Consider the following 17,587-nt stretch of genomic DNA (forward strand, 5'->3'; position numbering starts at 1 on the left):
TAGTTAAGAAATACAATTAAACACAATTTCTTGGTCTCTCTATCAAACACATGGGGGGTGTCACTATACCAGTCTACTTGACAATCTATGGTCCTTTGTAACCTGAAAATTCATGGATCTGTAAACTTGTAACTTTTCAGTCCTAGAAAATTATTCTTAAATTATTTTCTTTTCCTCCATCTTCTCTATTCTCTTTTTGAACCCCTGTTGCTGTTGGAATCATTTTAGTCTTCAACTTACCTCAGGTAACACAGTGCAGCACCATTTTCCTCTTGTTCCCACCTACTTGTTGTAAATTGCCACCCCAGAATGGATGCAGGCAATGGAACAGGATAAACATGGCAATCAGTAAGTAGTACATGCCTCAAAAAGTAACACCCATTCATAAAGGAATGACCACCTGGTCTTCTGATTGGTATAGCCCTAGATTTCTTGTCTGTTTGAGGGAAATCTGTGTTTAATGTGGAAGAGCTAGGATTTGTCTGACTCAATCCAGTTCTATTAGCTTCATAGTTATGGGGTAATCAATAATTCAAGATTCAGGTATCATGTTGCTTATAGATTTCAGTCAGGCATTATGTTGCCTATCATTTTTAGTATGGCTGCAAATTTTTACATTTCTGAATTTTCAGGGTTTTTTGGTACTCTGCCTTAGGAGTATTATTTTAGATTGGAAATATCCTCAAGAAAGGTTTATTGAGAACTGATTCTAAAAATGACACATTATTAACCTTTTTTATCTAAAATATAAACCTGAAAAGAGGAAAAAAAGAAAGGCACAAAGCTGGTTTTATATTAAAATACTATTTTAATATGGTAACTTTTTCATTGTTTTGAATTTATTACCAAAGGAAGAAAAATCTTCTAAAATATCTATTACTTTGATTTTTTAAGTAGCTGTGAACTGGCCTATAAATCTGTTCCACTAGTATCTAGAGTTTTTTTCTCTCACAACTGTCCTGCTGGAATCAATAAACTGTTGATTAAAAACTTTGCTACTTAATACATTTAGTTAGCTTAATCTGTTTTTTAGAAACTTAATCACTTTCATGTCACTAGCTGCAGGGATAGAGACAAAAGCTGTGGCTAATTATTAACAACTTTACAAAGCTGATCTTGAATTTCTAATGTATACCAAATGTCCCTTTTCTCTGATTAGTTCCTGTGTCTTGTTAGCTTGCTTATTACTAGCTTGGAGAATGGCTTCAAATTTAAGATCTTAAGGTTTCAGAAAAACTTGAAACAGTAACAGATTCTCTGGTCATTTTGAAACAGTCCTGTAATGCTGTAACATCTGGATACAAAGGGGAATAATTGCCGGCTAGTCCACGACCAATAGCATCCTTCCATTCCACCTGCTTCAAGATGGCTGGCTCCCAGCTGCTGAGTGAAGAGACGGAAGGAGGTCAGAATTGCCTTGTAAAACACGCCAAACCAGTTTAGATGTATTTTAGCTCTCAGTTTTTTGTCTCTTTCCCTGAAATTTCTCCTGAGCCTCAGAACTATATTTCCAAATGCCAAATATACAAATATTTCCTAAGTTACAGAAGATAATAGCTATCTTTCTAAAAGACTGTATTGAAAATTAGAAACCAGAAACTGAGATTTTGAAGCGAAGACCAGTCCTCAAACTCTCCCTGGGGGTATGTACTGGGCGTGAAAGTGATATAATTAAGGCATCTAATTAAATTGCCACTTATTGGTGAAAGCTCTGCCTTCTGAGTAGCTCACACCATATGTCATAGAATCTCATATTAAGAAAGAGCATGCTGGAATCATTAAGCTTCAGACATGAGTCTTACTGGTAGAACAAGGTCTAAGGCCAGGACAAAAAGATCATTTTCCCCTGAAATCTGCCTATCTCATTAGCCTTTTCATGGGTGATATAACTTATTCCCTCCAAATATTCAGGGGTCCCACGGCTGTCACTACTAAGCATGCCATTTCCATTATTGTTATAAATTATGTGCCAAGCCCCTGGAGGCTCTTGTCCCAAGTTACAGATACTTATCAAAGATGAACTATTATATGACAGCACAAGGAAAAATGAACGTTAGGAAGTAAAACAGATTTTTTATAAATCATTAATCTATCCAGCTTGTGTAATATAGGTCATTCACATAAAGTACAGTACATAGTTCATATGGATTATTTCTGAACTTATCTCACACACACACACACACACACACACACACACACACACACATTTTCAAATATACTAGACTATCAGTTTGATATTCTAATTTTTATTAATGATTTTAGTTTGATTTTTCTTAACTTTTCTAATTTTTCCAATAGAATTTCTGAGTTATATTTACTTTAATTATGTTAGTTTTTTATTTTCTCTTATTAGGAACTGAAATGCAAACAGAGCTAAAGTTTGGCCTTTTGGTTATATAACAAGGACATTGTGAAATTATGTTGTCATCATTTGTAGATCTCTCACTATAGAATGTCTCTGAGGTACTTGTTTGAAATTTGGTTAAGTTACCACAACATGAGATTGGTGCCACTATGAAGGTTCTGGAAATCACATGTTTTGGTCAAATAACTAAATCAGCTCTGTAATTTTACACAATGGCTGTGTCAAAATATTTATTTAAACAACTAATCTTGTTCCTTTACTCTCATCAATTACCAAATTGAAAATGTTTTGTATAAATATAGTTATAAACTAAACAAATACATAGATAAAGTTAATTTCCTTTCTAACTCAAAATTAACGATTATGGAAGCTAGTTTTTTTCTCCCCCATAATTTTAAGAAGTGAAGCACTGTTCCTTGACAAACAATCACTGAAAGAATTTGTTGCTAGCAGACCTGCCTTAGAAGCAGGTCTAAAGGAAGTACTTCTAGCTAAAAGGAAACAATAACAAATGGTAATTCAAATCAATAAGAAGAAATGAAGAGGACTAAAGGTGTAGGTTAACATAAAAGATTTTACTGTTTTCTCTTAATTTTAAAAAATATTTATATAAAATTGCATAAAACAATAATGACGATATATCTTTGCATTTATAACATATGTAGATTACTATATGTAATAACAGCAGCACAAAAAGGGGGAAGGACATAGAGCTATATTGGTATAAAATTTCTACATTTTACCTGAATAAAGTTGTTTTAAGCTGAAGTAGACTGTGATAAACTAAGATGCATATATAATTCCTAAAGGAACTACTAAGAAAAACTAAAATTATACATAGTTAAAAAAAAGACAAAATAATAAAATGATACATTAACATATAGCTATTTAACAAAAAAGGCAATAAAAAGAAACAAAAAAGCTAAGGGACACTTGTCAAACAAAATAGCAAAATGAATGATGTAAATCTAACCATATCAATAATTTTATTAAAATGTGAATTAACTAAATTCATTCGAAAGGCAGAGATTATCATACTTGATCAGAAAAAGATTCACAAATTTATATGCTTTCTATAAGAGACATACACTTTAGTTTCAAGTAAGGTGAAAATAAAATAATGGGGAAAAGATATACCATGCAAATACTAACAGTAAGAGATGGCTGTATTAATAGCAGATAAAATAGACTTAAAGCTTAGAAAAATGACAAGAGACAGTCAGGGACATATTATATGGATAAAAGGATCAATTCATCAGAAAGAAATAACAATTTTAAGTGCATGCATATCTAAAGCAGGACCCCAAAATACATTAAGCAAAAAATTACAGAACTGAAAGGAGCAATAGACTATTCAACAACAATAGACTTTAATATCCCACTCTCAATAGTTAATAGAATAGCTAAACAGAACATCAGGATAGGTTATTGAACACTATCAATTACTTTCAACTAACAGTTATCTATAGAAAATTCTACCCAATGACAGTAGAATAAACATTCTTCTTAAGTGCAAATAAAACATTCTCTAGGATAGATTATATGCTAGCTCATAAAATTATTAAGTTTAAAAGGATTTAAATAATAAATAGTATGTTTCCTGCCACAATTAATTAAATAACAATGGAAAACAACAACAGAAAGAAAACTGGGAAATCCTCAAACATTTTTAAATAACCCACAGGTTAAGAAGAAATTGTAATGAGAATTAAAAAAATATTTTGTGGTGATTGAAAATAAAAGCACAATATATCAAAACTTATGGGATGCAGTTAAGCTTAGAGAAAAATTTAGAGTTTTAAACACCTATATTAAAAAATAAGAAAGTTCTCAAATTAATAACAAGCTTCTACCATAAGAAAACTAGAAAGAGGCAAGCAAACTAAACAAAAAAGCAAGCAGAGGAAGCAAATACTAAAGATTAGAGCAGAAATCAATGAAATCACTATCAACCTAACAGAAATTAAAAGGATTGCAAAAGAATATTATGATCGAATTTGTGACAACAGAGGAAATGACTTAGATGAAATGGAAAAATTCTTAGAAAGACTCAAATAACCAAAATGAACTCGAGAAGAAACAGAAAATTGAAAAGGTCCCATAACAAATAAAGAAATTGAGTTAGTAATTGAAATTCTGCAAAGAAAAGTCAGGTCCAGCTGGCTTTGCTAATCATTTTTATTGTTTAAAGAAGATATAATGGCAATTTTTTACAAACTCAGGAATTTGAAGAGAACACTTCTCTTTCATCTTGAGGTCAGTATTAACCTGATATGAAAATAAAAAAAAAAAAAGAAAGAAAGAAAAAAATTACAGACACATAACCATCATGAATATAGACACAAAAATTCCTAAGGAAACATTAGCAAATTCAGCAGTGTATAAAAAGAATTATACACCATGGTCAAATTGAGTTTATTCCAAGAATGCAAAATCACTCTAACATTGAAAATCAGTTAATGTAATTTATTAGTTGTTAATAGAATAAAGAACAAAAACTGCATAATTACCTAAATAGACTCAGAAAAAGTATTTAATGAAAATCAACATCTACTTATGGTAAAAGCTCTCAACAAACTAGGAATAAAAGGGAAAAACATCTGCAAAAAACATATGGCTAACATCAAACTTAATGTTGTTAAAAGATTGAATGCTTTTTGTCTAAGGACAGCAACAAAATAAGAATGGCTCTTTTATTATTTCTCCTAAAATATTGTAATTGTGGTCCTAGCAAGTGCAATAAGGCAAGAAAAAAAATAAAGGCATCTAGATTAGAAAAGGAAAAAAAACATATTTTTTCAAAGATTGTTTGACCTGAATGCAGAAAATTCAAGAAATACACACACACACACACACACACACACACACACACACATATCTATAAATAATACATGAATTCAACAAAGTCATAGGATACAAGATCGAAGCACAAATATCAATTGCATTTCTATGTTAGCAAGTAATAATTTGAAAATGAACTTAATAAAACAATTCAATTTGTAATAACATAAAAAATCCTGAAGAATAAATCAAACAAAAGAAATATAATTCATACACTGAAAACTACAAATCATTGATGAGAAAAACTATCTAAGTTGAAAGGCACACTGTTCTTGGATTGAAGGACTCAAGATTGTGAGACTAGTGATTCACTGAAATTGACCTATAGTTTTAACATAATCCCTGTGAAAATATCCTATAAAACACAATTCCCTATTACTACAATTCCTTATTAAAATCTAAACAGACTTTGTGTATAACTTGACAAGCATATTCCTGAAATATATAGATGAAAATGCAAAGAACCAAAAATAGTCAAAATGATTTTGATAAAGAACAGAGTCGAAGGTCTTATACTACCATATTTTAAACTTACTATATATACCTATAGTAATTGAGATACTGTGTTACTGGTGTATGAAGAGGCGCCATAGATCAATGGAAAATAATTAAGAGTCCAAAAGTAAACCTTTACTTTTAGTTCAATGTATTTTTGACAAGGTGCCAAGGCAATTTAATGAACAAATGGTGCCATGACAATTGGATGCTCATAGGCAAAACTATAAAATTAAACTTTTATTTGACACTATAAACGAAAGTTTACTCAAAAGTGATCATATACCTTAGTGTAAGAGTCAAAACTATAAAACTTAAAGAAAAAATTTTTTGCGACTTTGGGTTAGGCAACTAGTTCTTACCCATGACACCAACAGGCATGACTGTAAAGAAAAAAATAACTAAGCTTCATTACAATTAAAAATGTTTATGTTTCAAAATATACCATAAAGAAAATTAAATTAATGAGCCACAGACTGGAAAATACAGTAACAATCATATATCTAATAAAGGATTCATACTCAGAACTTATAAAGAATTTAACAACTTGATAAATTTTGCCCTACTAAGAGAATGGACAGAGGGAGAAAAAATGGTGTAGATGATAGAGGCTCTGTTTATCCCTCTGGAGACTAAGTCAAAGTTGTGATGGAAATAAGGAGCAAACAGCAAGGAAAAATTGCCTGGGATCTAGATGAAAAAGCCATAGAACTAGGGAGAAATCCAAGAAATCACCCTGCAATGCAGAAGGTAGGACAGGGTGAGGACACCGGGCTGCCTGGTTTTGAGTGGCTGAGTGAGACAGAGGCTGTGGCAGTGGCAGTGGCAGTGGCAGACGCCTATTATAGGGGCCACATCTGTGAAAGGATTTTCACGGTGATGAAGCTGCTCACTCTGAGCACCAGTGCTGATTCAGCTGTGCTCAGGGGGCACCAGGGACTTACAGGGAGACAGTGTCGGGATGAGGGCTGAGGTGAGACTTACTCTGTATAGAAGTGCTGGTGGTATCCACTGTTCCTTGTTGAGCCCTCCCTGCTCCCAGTGCAAAGACACAATGCCACCATAGCCGAGAAGTTACCAAACTGGATAACAGAGGCCGTTCTGCCTAGAGGATTCCCTGAAATCCCGTCTCCCCAACTCGTGGTGCCACCCTAGCCACATTTAGATGTATCCTCAGTGAGTCAGGTACTCCTTGCTGAGCAATGCCTAGACTCAGACTGGAGGCAACTGGCCTTGGTTTCTGGTGTGGCCTTTTGGAGCAACTATAAGCACAGCATCTGTGGATTGCTTGCTGAATCTTAACAGGTGGCCCCAGAAGAACAGAGGCTGGAGCTAAATTTGGCCTGCAGCTGAACCCCTTTCAGGACTGTGCCACTGGACACCTACTTCACAAATCCACACTAATAAGACCTGGAGACTTAGGAGCTTTGCTTAGTTCATAGAAACAGACATGGAAAGGCAGCCAAAATGGAAAGACAAAGAAGCAGAAACCATATGAGGGAACAGAGCAGAGATCCAGATGCAGAGTTCAAAACATTGATTATAAAGACACTCAATGAACTTTTGAGAAGTGTAGATAATTCAGTAAGAACCTCAACAAAGAGATAAAAACAAAATGGAAATGGAAATTTTAAAAGGGAACCAATCTGAAATGAAGAACACATTATCTGAGATGAGAAGTATATTAAATGGAATAAACAAAGGAATAAACAAAGTGAATAAAGAAAAGGATCAAATGTCCTATGTAGAGGATGGGAAAGTCAAGGACATGCAATCAAAATGGCAAGAAATATGATGCCAAGACTATAAAAATAATTTAAGGAGCATATAGGACACTTTAAAGGTCAAAATATCCATCTGATTGGCATACCTGAAGGAAAACAAGATATTGAACAGCTATTTGAAGAAATAATGATGGAAAACTTCCCTAACCTGGTGAAGGAAATAGACATACAACTCCAGGAAGCTCAGAGTCCCAAAAACCAGGGATCTAAAGAGGCCCACACCAAGACACATCATAATTAAAATGCCAAAGTTTAAATACAAAGAGAGAATCTTAAAAGTAGCAAGAGAAAAGCAAATAGTTATCTACAAGAGAACACCCCTAAGACTGGTAGCTAATTTCTCAAAAGAAACTATGCAGGACAGAAGAGATTGGCACAAAATATTTGATGTGATAAAGACCCAAGATATACAACCAAGAATACTTTATCCAGCAAAGCTATCATTTAGAGTCAAGGGACAGATAAAGAGCTTTCCAGACAAAAACAAGCTAAAGGAATTTATCACTACAAAGCCAGTATTATAGGAAATGTTGGAGGGATTTCTTTAAGAAGAAAAAACATGTATCAAAAACAGGAATAAAGAATGGTAACAACTACATTCCTATCAATAAGTACCTCAAATGGAAAAGAATTAAGTGCTCCATGCAAAAGATAGAGAGGCTGAATGGTTAAGAAAATAAGACCCCTACATGCTGCCTACAAGAAACTCACTTCAAATTAAAATACACACACAGACTAAAAGGAAGGGGATGGAAAAAGATATTGCTTTGATGGATCTCGAAGGTATTTAAGTCAGACAGAGAAAAATAAACATTATATGATTTCACTTATGCATAATCTAAGAAATAAAAAAAAACCAAACTAATCAAAAACAGACTCACAAATATAGTGGACGGTTTGGTGATAGACAGGAGGGAGGGGGTGTTGGGGGCTGGGAGAAGGGTGAAGGGTTAAAGAAGTACAAATTAGTAGCTAATTGTCATGGGATGGGGTGCACAGCATAAGGAATGTAGTTAGCATTAATATGTTGGTTAGGTGAAGGATCAGGGGAGGGAGGGAGCAATCGGGGGGATCGTTTTATGAACTATATAGATGTCTAACCAATGTACTGTATAGTTGAAACTAATTAAAATAAATCAATCAGAAAAGAGAGAATGGGCAACATTTTTGAGTAGATATTTCACCAAGAAGATATATGAATGACTAATATGCACATGAAAAGATTCTCTACATGACTAATCATTAGAGAAATAAATTAAAATCATAAAGATACCACTTTGTACACACTAGAATGGCTATAATGAAAAAGAAAGAAAATAACAAAAGGTTGCAGAGAAAACTGAAACATTGCTGGTGGGAATGTAAAATGCCATAGCCGCTTTGGAAAACAGTTTGTTGTTTTGTTTTACTTTTATTTTACTTTTTTTGTTTCTTTGTTTGTTTTGTTTGTTTGTGTACTGGTCTTTTTTGCTATTTAGAGACCATAATCTGGGTTCTGTTTGTGCTCACTGCTACTGATTAAATATATATTGCATTTTAAAAAATATCTTTTGCCCCATTCACGCATTTCTTCCACCCTCCATCCCTGGCTCTCTCTAGCAACCATCAATCTCTTCTCTGTATCTACAAGCTTGATTTGTTTTTGTTTTTGTTTTTAATTTTATTTTGTTTTAGGTTCCACATATGAGAGATCCTACAGTATTTGCCTTTCTCTGACTGATGTTATTTTATTTAGCATCATGCCATCAAGGTCCATCCATGTTGTCACAATGGCAAGATTTAATTCTTTTTTAATGATGAATAATATTCCATTATATATGTGATATCTATATTATATCTTCTTTGTCTATTCATCCATTGATGGACACTTAGGTTGTTTCCATATTCCATATCTTGGCTATCATAAATAGTGCTGCAAAGAACATGGGAGTGTATATATCTTTTCAAGTTAGTGTTTTTGTTTCCTTCAAATAAATACCCAGAAGTGGAATTGCCAGGTCATATAGTTATTCTATTTTTAATTGTTTGAGGAATCTCCATATTGCTTCCATAGTAGCTGCATCAATTTCCATTCCTTCTGACAATGAACGAAGATTCCATCTTTGCCAACACTTGTTATATCTTGTCTTTTTGAACATAGATATTTTAACAGATGTGAGATGATATATCATTGTGATTTTTGCTCTGCATTTCCCTGATGATTAATGATGTTGAGCATATTTCATGTACCTGTTGGCTATCTGTATGTTTTCTTTGAAAAATGTCTATTCAAATCTGCCCTATTTTTAATTAGATTTTTCTTTCTTTCTTTCTCTTTCTTTTTCTTTCTTTCTTTCTTTCTTTCTTTCTTTCTTTCTTTCTTTCTTTCTTTCTTTCTTTCTTTCTTTCTATTGAACTGCACGAGTTCTTTATTTATTTTGGATATTAACCCCTTATTAAATATATGATTTACAAATATATTCTCTCATTTAGTATGTTGCCTTTTTTATTTTGATGGTTTACTTTGCTGTGCAGAAGCTTTTTAGTTTGCAAAAGCTTTTACTTCTGGTGTCAGACCTAAAAAATCATCATCAAAACCTATGTCAAGGAGCTTACACCTATATTTTCTTCTAGAAGTTTTATGGGTTGAGGTAGTATGTTCATGTATTAATACATTTTGTGCTAATTTTTGTGTACCATGTAAGATAGTAATCCAGTTTTATTTTTTTTTTGCATGTGGCTGTCCAGTTTTCCTAATAGCATTTATTGAAGAGACTGTCCTTTCCCCATTGTATATTCTTCATTCCTTTCTTGTAAATTAATTGACCATAATGAATGCTTTTATTTCTGGGGTCTCTATTCTGCTCCATTGATTTGTGCATCATTTTTTTAATGCCAATACCATATATTTATTGACTATTGTGTTGTAATGGGTTTGAAATCAGGGAGTATAACATCTGGCTTTATTCTTTCTCAAGAGCGTTTTTGTTATTTTGGGTATTTCGTAGTTCCATACAAATTTTGAAATTCTTTTTTCTATTTCCATGAAAAAATATCATTGAAATTTTGATAGGGATTGTATTGAGTTTGTATATTGCTTTGGGTAGTATGAACATTTTAACAATATTAATTTTCGAACCCATTAGCACAGGATATCTTTCTATTTATTTGTGTTTTCTTGTTTCTTTACTTAACATCTTATAGTTTTCAGTACACAGGTCTTTCACCTTCTTGGTTAAATTTATTACTGGATATTTTATTCTTTTTGATGCAATTGTAAATGGAATTATTTTCTTAATTTCTCTCTCTGATAATTCACAATTATTGTATAACAGTGCAACAGCTTTTTGTGTATTGATTTTATATCCTGTAACATTATTGAACTTGTTTATCAGTTCTAACAGTTTTTTGATAGAGTCTTTAGGGTTTTCGATATATTCATGTCATCTTCATAAAATGACAGTTTTATTTATTTTCAATTTGGATATCTTTTTTTTCTTGCCTAATAACTAAGGCTTCCAACACTATCTTGAATACAAATAGTTAGAGTAAGCATCCTTTTCTTGTTCCTGAACTTAGAAGAAAAACTTTCACCTTTTCACATTGAATATAATGTTAGCTGTAGGCTTATTATAGATAGCCTTTATTATGTTGAGATGTGTTCCTTCTAACCCTCTTTGTTGAGTTTTTATCATAAATGGATGTTAAATTTTATCAAATGCTTTTTCTGCATCAATTAAGATGATCATATGATTTTTACCCTTCATTTTATTAATGTGGTGTATCACATTGACTGTTTTGTGTTGTGAAACCAGCCTTGCATCCAAGGAATAAATTCCACTTGATTATAGTGTATAATTTTTTTTACCGCATTACTGAATTTGGGTTGCCAATATTTTGTTGAGAATTTTGGCATCTATTTTCCTCAGGGCTATTGGCCTGTAATTTTCTTTTCTTGTGGCATTCTGGTCTGGTTTTGGTATCAGGGTAATTCTGCCCCCATAAAATAAGTTGGAAAGAGTTTCTTCCTAATTTTTGGAAGAGTTTAAGAAGAATTGGTATTAATTTTTCTCTGGAAGTTTGGTATAATTCACTAGTGAGATTTTGTTTTTTGGGAAGTGTTTTGATTTCTAATTTCATATCCTCACTATTAACAGTTCTCTTCATATTTTTATTTCTTAATGATTCAGTCTTGGTAGGTTACATGTTTATAAAAATTTATTTAGTTTTTCTAAGTTATCTAATGCAATTTGACTATTTTCCAAAACAGTTAAACATAAAACTTACCATTCAATCCATCAATTTTATTGCTGGGTATCTACCCAAAAGAAATGAAAACATTTGCCCACAAAAAGACTTATATGTGAATGTTTATAACATTATTATACATAACAGCCACAAACTGGGAAATTTTATATGTCTATCAGTTGACGAATGAATAAATAAAACATGGCATATCCATACAATGGAATACTATTAGTAATAAAAATGAACAAACCACTGATACTTGATATAACATGAATGACCATATAAAATAGCATGCTAAGTAAATGAAATATATGACTCCATTTATATGAAATGTCTAGAAAAGACAAAATCTATAAACACAGAAAGGAGATCAGTGGTTGCCTGAGCCAAAGGGTGGAGATTGCCTGTAAATGACCATGAGGAAAATCATTGGAATAATAGAAATATTTGTGGAAATGGTAGCACAGTTTTATAAATTTATTTAAAATCATTGTATTGTATATTTATAATGGGTAAATAATATAGTATGTAAATTAATGCCTTACAAAGTTATAAAAAAATCTAGAGATTGGTAGAATTTGGAAAGGTATAGATGAAACAAATTTGGCAGTATATTAATGTTTATTGAAGCTGGGTGATGGTTAATATGGGTACATTATACTATCCCTTCTACTTTTATGTATGTTTGAAATATTCAAAATACAAGTTAAAAATAAATGAAACCAAAATAGTCTTCAAATGTTGATTATTTAATTATTCTTTATTCATTTTCCCCATCATCGGAGCTGGATTGCTGAATGTGGCTTGGACCCTAGGCTAAAATTGGAATTTCTAATACTTTCCTCCAATTTACTCTTACTCTACACCTTGAGATAAGCCCATGAGTAACATTAGTTCTATACAGTAGACATTTTCCACAGCCAGATATGTTGATGTTCAAAGTTTGCCTTGTGCTTTGTTGCAAACAGTAGAGAAACAAAAGGGACAGAAGGGAGAAGGAAAAGATGAAGAGAAAGAGAGCAAAAGAGATCCAGACTAGCTTTCCTGAGCTCTAGCTCAGATGCACTTCTCAAGCAGGTGCCAGATTCATTTATATAATTCACAAGATAAATGTATAAAACAATTGAGTTATATTCTCTTTCGCTAATCAGATAGGTGACTTCTCTTCCATAGGAAGAGTTAATGAAGAATGGGGGAAAGAATGACAGCTAATTCTCCAATCTTTCCACGACAGGGAACTTTATAGGTCAAGGCAAAATCTCAGAGGTACACAGAGAAGAGTCCCCCTACGAAGGAGATGAAAATCAACTGACCACACATATCTTAGATGTTTATCTATTTCACAGTAACCCCCAGAACTATCTTATCTTAATCAAAATCCTCCCTTAGCATTACCTTTATAAAAAATGAATTTTAACAAATCTTAACCTCAACCAGGTAGTTCTTATTTTTGGAGGTATAAAAGCATCATGCACATTAACATTTACATGTTACAGAGAGTTGTATGTGAGATCTTTGTTAATGTTTTTCTTTCAAGCTTTACCTCTCAAAACATAATAAGCAGGAATTTATATGTGAATGCACATCTATTTATGAAAATAAATTAAGAACTCTTCCTCATCCTATATACAACAAATTATCTGAACCAGGTTTAAAGATATCCAATATAAAAAAGACTAAATAAAACTGAATGATTGATTATACATCTTATGTATTATCATATGGTGACCTTTGTAAAAATGAATATCTTGAACTCTACCTCTTGAGATTTTGATTCAGCAGGCTATGGCTTTAGCCCAGGATTTTGTGTTTATCAAAAGAACTCAGTTGGCTCTGAAGGGAACCATTTTTAAAAATGAATACTTATTTTAACTGAATGCTTTAAAGCTAGCAAAACTTCACCTTTCTAGTCCTTACTTATTAAGATTTAATGGTACTACAGAACACTTTGAAATCGATCATAAATCTACTTTCTCAAAATAATTTTAGCTTCTTGGTCCACCTATCATCTTATGTACTTCATACTCCAATTCAAGTCTTCACCCCATAGTCTCCATTAAAGATCTGCCTCATCCTACCTCTCAGTTTTAGATGAATGATATTAACCTATGAGTGAGACAAGAATACAAGAAAAGTTAGAGTGTGGATTCTTATGAAATCAAGCAGAATGACAGACAAGGTATTTAATAAATTTTAACATCCATTCCTCTTCACAAAAATGATTCTCAGCAAAGTAAGGAAAGGATATATAAAAAGATATATAATATGATAAATACGTCTATTTTATACCAATGGGAACATATTTGATTGGAGCAGAGGTTGCTGTTTGCTTCACAACAGTAAGTAATCCTTTCTTCCTTCTTAATAGAACTGCAATTTGTGGGAGAGGGGAGGAGGAGAGGCAGCAAGTCGCCCAGGTAGAATACTTGGTTTCATAGTTGTTCAAGTGGAGTAGTCAGAGGCAGCAGGGCCAAGTTGAGCCTGGGCCCCAGTTGCCAAGGAGCCTTAGCATAGTAATTGAGAAAATAGCATTTGAGCTGTTGCTCTACCACCTGCTGTATGGGGAAACTTGAGTGAGTCAGTTTATGTCTCTGAGTCTCTGTTTTTTCACTTAGATCAAGTTTCTAGCTAAATTATAACTAAACTTTCAACTGTGATAATACAATACATATTTCTAAAAGCCTTATTTACTTCAACAACATATCTGTAGGAAAGATACTTCTACCTTTCCCCTTCCTCCAACAGAATTTTTACTTTTCTTTTTACTCTTCTCCCATTATGTAGTAGCCATTTTGCACATTGGGTGGATTGAGGCTACCCTCTGGCTATGGTCACTGGTTTAATAATGTGTATATGGTACAAGTGTAAGCCAATTGCTATTGCTCATTATTCCATTGGCCAGAGAACTGGCTCAAAAACTAAGGCTGTTCCTCTCTGTCTTCTGAAATTTCAACTGGAAAGCTGATCTTGAGTTGCTACTGGCAGCCATTTTTTCTCCACAACTGGAAGCCGATTTGCCTGAGGGCAAAGCTGATCTATAGAGAAACATGAAAAGAAATATTGCTAGGGGTCCTGATCAACCCATGACTGAAGCCAAATTTATCTCTGGACATTTCCTGCCTATGAGTAAATATATACCTTTGTCATTCAAGAGCATTTTCTATTACTTATGGTCATAAGTATTCTGCCTGGTAAAATGGTTATGCCTTAAAATCTAAGTCCCGGGTCACTAGAATCTTTGATCATAAAGACTGAGGAGGGGAACTTATTCTTCCTCAAATGTGACTGCAAAATGGTGGGGGACATGAATTTACTCAAAGCTCCAGCCAAATATTTTGGGCATATTTTTAGATAACAGACTCTGAGAGATGGTAGAGATTTTACATATCTTATCTTAGAGATGATGAACAGTTCGTACACCCTCTCTATTTGACACATGACTGCTGGCACCTGGTTCACTGGAATATCAATAAATATTTGTTGAACCAATGAGTAAATGAATGAAAGAGAGTGGGGGAAAGTATATTTCAGTATCATACCTGCATTAATGTGGCAATTTTGTAAAGGAAGAGTGTATATTTTAGTATCATAGCTGTATTAATGTGGCAATTTCATAATTGGTGGGCCAAATCAACCTGGATATTCTCCAGAAATCCATTGCCCCAGCTGGTGTTTGTACATCTGAGCCTTATATCTCTAAAAACAAGCTATAAACATTATGAAAAGAAGTGTTAGCCAACAGAACAAATTGATGACAAAAATCAGGAGAGGAAAAATTTGGACAAGCTGAAGTCTTTCATGATGTATAGTTCAGGCCATTCTTTAGCAAGCCCTCTACCTCTGGTTTACATTGCATGGCTGCATAATTATACCATATGACTGAGCCTCTTAATTCAATCTCCCACCTTGATTTCCATTGCAACCCTTAGCGTGATTCATTAGGAGCTGGAGATTTGTTTATTGACTCTGATTCTCTCCTCTTATAAACAGAAGGCCCATTTCCTTCGGAAATTTTCCATTTGGTTTTCTAGCAATATGTACAATGTAAGCTCACAAACTCTTGAAACAAAAAAACTTTTAAAACATATATTTAAAAGAAGACCACACAAGTGCCATTAAATATGAAAAAGAAATTGTACTTTTAATGGACATGACTACAATCTGCCAAATGACTAGTCCCGAAATTTAAAATCTCAGAATAAGAGAGGGATATCAATGAATTGCACATATGAACTGAAACTTTTGTATCTATGAAATAAAACAACAACATTTTATAGATTTGATTCTACTTTTTCTTCAGAAAAGCTATATCTTGAAAATCTTGTACTTAAATTTATTTTATCATTAGAAAACACACACACACACACACACACACACACACACACACACTCAAACACACAATGCTTCTGTATCCATTTCTGCCAAATGTGCAAGATGGAGTGTTTTCTGAAATGTTTAAAAAAAATTAGTCTGATATAAACTTGATATAAATACAAATAATTTCTTACCTTAGAATGACCCTTTAACCTACATGATCTCACCCTACTTTACAGCTTTGCATGTGATAGGATATCATGTAATGAAGCTATAAAGCTCAGAAGAATCACATTTCAGCTAAAAATGGAAGTTCAAACATACTGTAAACTCAGCTTGGGCAGAAGGGTTTGAAATTTACTTAACACAGACAAAGACAGTCACTTTCCCATCTTTCCACTGGAAAAAAAGAGTGAAGCCCCAGATTTGCTGATGGCACTTAACATACTCAGAATCAGCACTACTACCATCATGATTGCTACTCACCTTAGAATGACAAGACTTGGCCAACTGACCCTTGTATAATGAGCCAAACACCATTTTGGAGTTTTATTTTGCTGTTACTATAAACCCAGGGGAAGATGCCAAACCCAATTGAAATCTAAGAAGGAAGAGAAGAAATGAGATCTTGGCTATGAACGATTTATCAACCATTCCAGAGGGAGATGCTGGCAGAGGTCACTCAGGTCAGCAGAGAGCAAATCCTTCATCACTTAGAAAAAATCTGTGGGTTGGCATTACATTATCTCATAGCAAATGCAAAGCTTTAAGCCTTCAATCAGTAGCACCTGGTGTGCTCTTGATGGACGAGCAGAAATAAAAGTGTCAGAAATTTCTGGAAGAAATCCAGGTAACAAAATTCTCTGGGGTGAGTATAAAGTGAACAGAGTTTAGGAACACATGTACTTGCTTTCACTTTATGTCTCTCTTCATGTCTTCCCAGGAATATGCAATCTTTTGCAAATCACTCGTCATGGCAGGAATTGGGTCTGGGATGAAAGCGTAGGTAACAGAACTGCATGTTTTTTCCCCACCTCTACTACACACATCCCCTCAAATAGCACACAGTATATACAAGTTGGGAGAAGGGATGAGTGCAGGTAGGTAGGCTGTCTCAAGCTTATGCCTGAAATAGAAAGCAACAAGCATTAGTAAGCACAGCTAGATTTTAACTCTACATATATACGAAGATGGGGGGAAATTGCATTTTTCTTACCCTTTAAGACAGAAGGACCCTCCCTCAGTGGACAGAGAAAACTTGATAAGCTGTTGGGGTGAGGGTGAAATGCCTGAGAGCATGCTCAAACTGCCTTTTAAGAGGACATGCCCTATTAACTGCAGGGCTTTTGTCTTCCTGTGAAGAAAAGTCTGCAAGTTTGCGGTCAGGACTGAATCTACTAAGCAGCAGAAGGTGACATTGCTCAGCAGGTAGATACTTCAAGCTGTTCTCCCACATAGTTCTTAGTCTTTTCTCTAAATAAATATTGAACAAATATTTAAATGATATTGGCTTGAAGTAGTGCAAATGTTTGGCTTGACTTGAGCACTCACCTTTCTCTGT

At 33.6% G+C, this 17,587-nt stretch overlaps 1 long non-coding RNA gene across 2 annotated transcripts in view; it reads right to left on the reverse strand.

Moving 5' to 3' along the window:
* Positions 1-1,172: 1,172 nt before the first annotated feature.
* LOC111738852 overlaps positions 1,173-17,587 on the reverse strand; it is a 19,642-nt gene continuing 3,227 nt past the window's right edge. The window contains exons 2-3 of one of the 2 annotated variants that reach the window (XR_002779996.1): positions 16,513-16,627; positions 1,173-1,380 (exon numbers count right to left, since the gene is read on the reverse strand). This is a non-coding gene — a long non-coding RNA (uncharacterized LOC111738852). Of the gene's footprint in view, positions 1,381-4,525; positions 4,634-16,512; positions 16,628-17,587 lie in introns of those variants that run through there. The other variant, XR_002779995.1, reaches the window with a different exon arrangement.

Source organism: Pteropus vampyrus, unplaced genomic scaffold, assembly GCF_000151845.1.
Source record: "Pteropus vampyrus isolate Shadow unplaced genomic scaffold, Pvam_2.0 Scaffold44, whole genome shotgun sequence".
NCBI lineage: Eukaryota > Metazoa > Chordata > Mammalia > Chiroptera > Pteropodidae > Pteropus > Pteropus vampyrus.